The sequence below is a fragment of the Lepidochelys kempii genome, chromosome 6 (assembly GCF_965140265.1).
Source record: "Lepidochelys kempii isolate rLepKem1 chromosome 6, rLepKem1.hap2, whole genome shotgun sequence".
In the NCBI taxonomy this organism is placed as follows: domain Eukaryota; kingdom Metazoa; phylum Chordata; order Testudines; family Cheloniidae; genus Lepidochelys; species Lepidochelys kempii.
The window spans coordinates 16,084,751-16,091,167 of NC_133261.1; the positions used below are offsets into that span (position 1 = coordinate 16,084,751).

The window sequence follows — 6,417 nt, forward strand, 5'->3', positions numbered from 1 at the left end:
TTTGGTGTCTCTTCAGAGCTGGATGACTTCCCGCAATGCTGGGACTTCCCTGGAGCCAGCGTTCTCTTCTAGTGCTGGGCAAGGAAGCTCCCTGTGAGGCTAGATTACCCAATACACAGCTCATCTTGCACTGACTAACACATTTTTGTTCCATGCCTCTGTGTTCAGTAAATATAATTCTTATCAGACACATTCCTGGCAAGTCCAGCCAGGGGTGGCTCTGCCAATTTTGCCACCCCAAGCAGTCGCCGCCGAATTGCCACCGCCACAGCAATGGAGCTACTGCCGACTTGCTGCCGCCTCCGGAACAGCACGGGAGCTGCTGCCGAATTGCTGCTGTGGGACACAGACTGCTGCCTCATTCTCAGTGCCACCCCAAGCACCTGCTTGGAAAGCTGGTGCCTGGATCCGGCCTTGAGTCAGTAACGAAGAACAGCAAAGGAGACTGATCCGGGGCAAAATAAGCACAATGAGCATGGAGATGCAGACAGAGAGTAAAGATGTAGAAGGCATAGAACAGGGGTGTCAAACATGCGGCCAATGGGAGCTTCAGGGGAGGTACCTGGAGGCGTGGCCAGGGCAACACACAGACCCCTGTGCCCCCCCCCCCCCCCAGATCCCGGCCACTTTCCAGAGCGGCGTGGGGACAGGGCAGGCAGGCAGGGAGGGAGCCTGCCCTGCCCCCAGTGTGCGCCCTGCCGGAGCTGCCCTCCAAACCCCTCCTGCAGCCGAACTCCCTGCCCTAAGCCCCCTGCTGCACCCTGACCCCCTGCCCTACCCTGTACCCTGACCCCCTGCCCTGAGTCCCTGATGCATCCTGCACCCCTCCTGCTCCCCCTGGGGGCAGGGAGGGGGCGGAGTTGGGGTGGGGATTTCAGGGAAGGGGTTGGAATGGGGGCAGGGAAGGGGTGGGAAGAGGCGGGGCAGGGGCGGAGCTTCACAGAAGGGGTGGAGTGGGGGCGGGGCCGGGGCAGCAGTTGGGGGTTAGTGGTGTGGCCCTCGGGCCAATGTGCTAGTCTTCATGTGGCCCTCGTCGTCGTTTGAGACCCCTGGCCTAGAAGATTGGCATCCTAATAGGTGACTGGTGCATCTAGATGCTATTGCAATATAAATAAATTATAACACTAGCCACTGTAGGCATTGAATATTAACCTCCACCATGTGACAACGGTATTTATAACCTTGGTTAACCCAGATCATATGATGAGCCAGGAAATAAAGATCAGTCTTTTCCGACAATTGCTGTGTTACTCCTTGGCAAAAACGGAATGAATGAAGCCCCTTGACTCTGTTGTCTTCAAGAGAAAATGGGCAGTGGTGACAAAAGTGCTCCCAAATTCTCATGAGAGCAAGGGGTGTTGACAAGAAAGGGTAAAATCCTCTACTTGGCAGGCCCAGTGGCATTGAAAATCTCCAAAATGAAAACACCAAGGACGCTGTAAACTGTTGACAAAGTTATTCAGGTGTGATGTACCCAGGAATACTGTGATTCATACAAATACGTCAACTGGGAAAGGTGCATTTTCTCTGCAAAGAACAAGCCGCCATCTGAGACCACTGACTATTATATAACACAAGGTCATGTGAATTTGGACAAGTACCAGATTAACTAATCAGAGACAGATTTATTTTTGGCATGGCCAATAACCAGGTCAAATAAATGCTGTTGAAAGAAATGGACTTGACTTTGCAAAGAACAGCCTGATCCAAAGCCCACTGGAGTCAATGGGAGTCTTTACTAGATGCTGACTCAGACCTTAATTGGTCTGTCAGTCAGAGACCATGAATCAGAGCAGGTGATACCAGAGAAATTCCCCAGACTACATTTTGTATTCCTGATCTCCATTTTTGAATAAGCAAAAGTCATTCCACCATCGGAAACTGTAGACCACGTACGATTGGAAGCTTAGGTCACATGATATGTCTCAGCAACCAGTAACTCTGAAGTAAACGGTGTCAGTGAGCATGAATGAATGTGTAGTAAAAAAAAAAAAATGAATGAAGTTGTAAAGTTAAAAAAAAAAAGCATATAAAGTTCTGACAGGACAATATAAAATGGTGACACAATTGAGACAGATAGAACAGAGAAGATCAGTTGGAAGAACCAGCTGTAAGAGAGAAAAGTTGGGAGAAGAGTGGAGAAAAGCAACCAGGCAAAAAAGTTGAAGCAGCAGCAGTGTCAGAGACTACACAGTGAAATCACCGTAAGCCTGTTAGATTTAATTATTGTATAGCATTGTATGAGCTAGTATAGTGATAGTATAGCAGTATTAGTATGTGGATGTATAAGTGTGTTAATTTGTGGTTTACATATGTAAAATTTTAAAGTACATTTGAAGAACTGCTGTCAGTGATCTATTGCAGACTAGCCATCTGCAATAGAGCGCATCACTTTCATTTAAACTGTTTGCTCTTTTGGTTTAAATGCTCTTTAACTTGCAATAGGGGATTCATGCCTGATTTTTAATTTGAGATCATATTGTAGTATATGATTACTAGTTACATTTAATAAAAAGATACTCGATTATGGGGAAAGAATACTGCCTGTGTCACTCATTTTACTGAAAGGTTGTATCCTTGTCCTTTAAGTGTTACCTTAACTATCCTGGAAACCTTTACCTTGGGAAGAACAGATTAAGAGGGTGATTCTAGGAGTGCCCCAAAATTGAATTTTCAGGGTAACACTAGGACTGCACAGCACCAACCGCTGGGCAACAGGGCAGCTCCCAGCCAGCTCCAAGGTGCTAGATGGCAGGATAGGCACATACAATGAGAGGTGTGAATCATTGCAGCCAAAGAGCATCCTCTGTGCCCCTCAGATGGAGCACTACAGTGCAGATAAGTCAGTAGGAAACTGAAGGGGAGGACAGAGCTCAGGTCATTAGGCTACAGACCTCACCGCCCTCCAGGCCCAGCTGGGGATAGATGGGGACTGCTGTGATAACCAATTAACAGTCCTGCCCCCCTTAAGGCATCAGGATTTGATTGCATGGCTCACACCCAGAAAGCCATTTCACAAGTTACTGTTGGAAGTAAAAAGAACAGGAGTACTTGTGGCACCTTAGAGACTAACAAATTTATTTGAGCATAAGCTTTCGTGGGCTACATCCCACTTCATCGGATGCATAGAATGGAACATATAGTAAGAAGATATATATATGCATACAGAGAAGGTGGAAGTTGCCATACAAACTGTAAGAGGCTAATTAATTAAGATGAGCTATTATCAGCAGGAGAAAAAAACTTTTGTAGTGCTAATCAAGATGGCCCATTTAGACAGTTGACAAGAAGGTGTGAGGATACTTAACATGGGGAAATAGATTCAATATGTGTAATGACCCAGCCACTCCCAATCTCTATTCAAACCGAAGTTAATGGTATCTATTAATTCAAGCTCAGCAGTTTCTCGTTGGCGTCTGTTTTTGAAGCTTTTCTATTGCAAAATTGCCACCTTTAAGTCTGTTACTGAGTGGCCAGAGAGGTTGAAGTGTTCTCCTATCGGTTTTTGAATGTTGTTATTCCTGATGTCAGATTTGTGTCCATTTAAGAGAACACTTCCACCCCTCTGGCCTCTCAGTAACAGATTTAAAGGTGGCAATTTTGCAACAGAAAAGCTTCAAAAACAGACTCCAATGAGAAACTGCTGAGCTTGAATTAATATGCAAACTAGATACCATTAACTTGGGTTTGAATAGAGACTGGGAGTGGTTGGGTCATTACACATATTGAATCTATTTCCCCATGTTAAGTAGCCTCACACCTTCTTGTCAACTGTCTAAATGGGCCATCTTGATTAGCACTACAAAAGTTATTTTCTCCTGCTGATAATAGCTCATTTTAATTAATTAGCCTCTTCACCTTTTCATGTTCTCTATATGTGTGTGTGTGTGTGTATATATATATATACAATCTTCTTACTATATGTTCCATTCTGTGCATCCGACGAAGTGGGATGTAGCCCACGAAAGCTTATGCTCAAATAAATTGGTTAGTCTTTAAGGTGCCACAAATACTTCTAAAAAGAAAAGGAGTATTTGTGGCACCTTAGAGACTAACCAATTTATTTGAGCATGAGCTTTCGTGAGCTACAGCTCACTTCATCAGATGCATACCGTGGAAACTGCAGCAGACTTTATATACACACAGAGAATATGAAACAATACCTCCTCCCACCCCACTGTCCTGCTAGTAATAGCTTATCTAAAGTGATCATCAAGTTGGGCCATCATTTCCAGCACAAATACAGGTTTTCTCACCCTCCACCCCCCACACACAAATTCACTCTCCTGCTGGTAATAGCCCATCCAAAGTGACAACACTCTACACAATGTGCATGATAATCAAGTTGGGCCATTTCCTGCACAAATCCAGGTTCTCTCACCCCCTCACCCCCCTCCAAAAAACACACACACAAACTCACTATCCTGCTGGTAATAGCTCATCCAAAGTGACCACTCTCCCTACAATGTGCATGATAATCAAGGTGGGCCATTTCCAGCACAATTTCAGGTTTTCTCACCCCCCCCACCCCCATACACACACAAACTTACTCTCCTGGTGGTAATAGCTCATCCAAAGTGACCACTCTCCCTACAATGTGCATGGTAATCAAGGTGGGCCATGTCCAGCACAAATCCAGGCTTTCTCACCCCCCCCCTTTTTTTTTTTTCCCAGGGACACACACACACACTCACAAACTCACTCTCCTGCTGGCAATAGCTCATCCAAACTGACCACTCTCCAAGTTTAAATCCAAGTTAAACCAGAACGTCTGGGGGGGGGGGTAGGAAAAAACAAGGGGAAATAGGCTACCTTGCATAATGACTTAGCCACTCCCAGTCTCTATTTAAGCCTAAATTAATAGTATCCAATTTGCAAATGAATTCCAATTCAGCAGTTTCTCGCTGGAGTCTGGATTTGAAGTTTTTTTGTTTTAAGATAGCGACCTTCATGTCTGTGATTGCGTGACCAGAGAGATTGAAGTGTTCTCCGACTGGTTTATGAATGTTATAATTCTTGACATCTGATTTGTGTCCATTTATTCTTTTACGTAGAGACTGTCCAGTTTGACCAATGTAGATGGCAGAGGGGCATTGCTGGCACATGATGGCATATATCACATTGGTGGATGTGCAGGTGAACGAGCCTCTGATAGCGTGGCTGATGTTATTAGGCCCTGTGATGGTGTCCCCTGAATAGATATGTGGGCACAGTTGGCAACGGGCTTTGTTGCAAGGATAAGTTCCTGGGTTAGTGGTTCTGTTGTGTGGTATGTGGTTGTTGGTGAGTATTTGCTTCAGGTTGGGGGGCTGTCTGTAGGCAAGGACTGGCCTGTCTCCCAAGATTTGTGAGAGTGTTGGGTCATCCTTTAGGATAGGTTGTAGATCCTTAATAATGCGTTGGAGGGGTTTTAGTTGGGGGCTGAAGGTGACGGCTAGTGGCGTTCTGTTATTTTCTTTGTTGGGCCTGTCCTGTAGTAGGTAACTTCTGGGAACTCTTCTGGCTCTATCAATCTGTTTCTTTACTTCCGCAGGTGGGTATTGTAGTTGTAAGAAAGCTTGACAGAGATCTTGTAGGTGTTTGTCTCTGTCTGAGGTGTTGGAGCAAATGTGGTTGTATCGCAGAGCTTGGCTGTAGACGATGGATCGTGTGGTGTGGTCAGGGTGAAAGCTGGAGGCATGTAGGTAGGAATAGCGGTCAGTAGGTTTCCGGTATAGGGTGGTGTTTATGTGACCATTGTTTATTAGCACTGGCCTAATAACATCAGCCACACTATCAGAGGCTCGTTCACCTGCACATCCACCAATGTGATATATGCCATCATGTGCCAGCAATGCCCCTCTGCCATTTACATTGGTCAAACTGGACAGTCTCTACGTAAAAGAATAAATGGACACAAATCAGATGTCAAGAATTATAACATTTATAAACCAGTCGGAGAACACTTCAATCTCTCTGGTCACGCAATCACAGACATGAAGGTCGCTATCTTAAAACAAAAAAACTTCAAATCCAGACTCCAGCGAGAAACTGCTGAATTGGAATTCATTTGCAAATTGGATACTATTAATTTAGGCTTAAATAGAGACTGGGAGTGGCTAAGTCATTATGCAAGGTAGCCTATTTCCCCTTGTTTTATCCTACCTCCCCCCCCCCCGACGTTCTGGTTTAACTTGGATTTAAACTTGGAGAGTGGTCAGTTTGGATGAGCTATTGCCAGCAGTAGAGTGAGTTTGTGTGTGTGTGTGTGTCCCTGGGAAAAAAAAAAGGGGGGGGGTGAGAAAGCCTGGATTTGTGCTGGAAATGGCCCACCTTGATTATCATGTACATTGTAGGGAGAGTGGTCACTTTGGATGAGCTATTACCAGCAGGATAGTGAGTTTGTGTGTGTGTTTTTTGGAGGGGGGTGAGAGAACC

The 6,417-nt window shown here is 45.3% G+C and overlaps 1 pseudogene; it reads left to right on the forward strand.

Annotated features, from left to right (window-relative positions):
* Window positions 1–6,417, forward strand: part of LOC140913272 (pepsin A-like) — a 69,260-nt pseudogene that overhangs the window by 2,352 nt on the left and 60,491 nt on the right.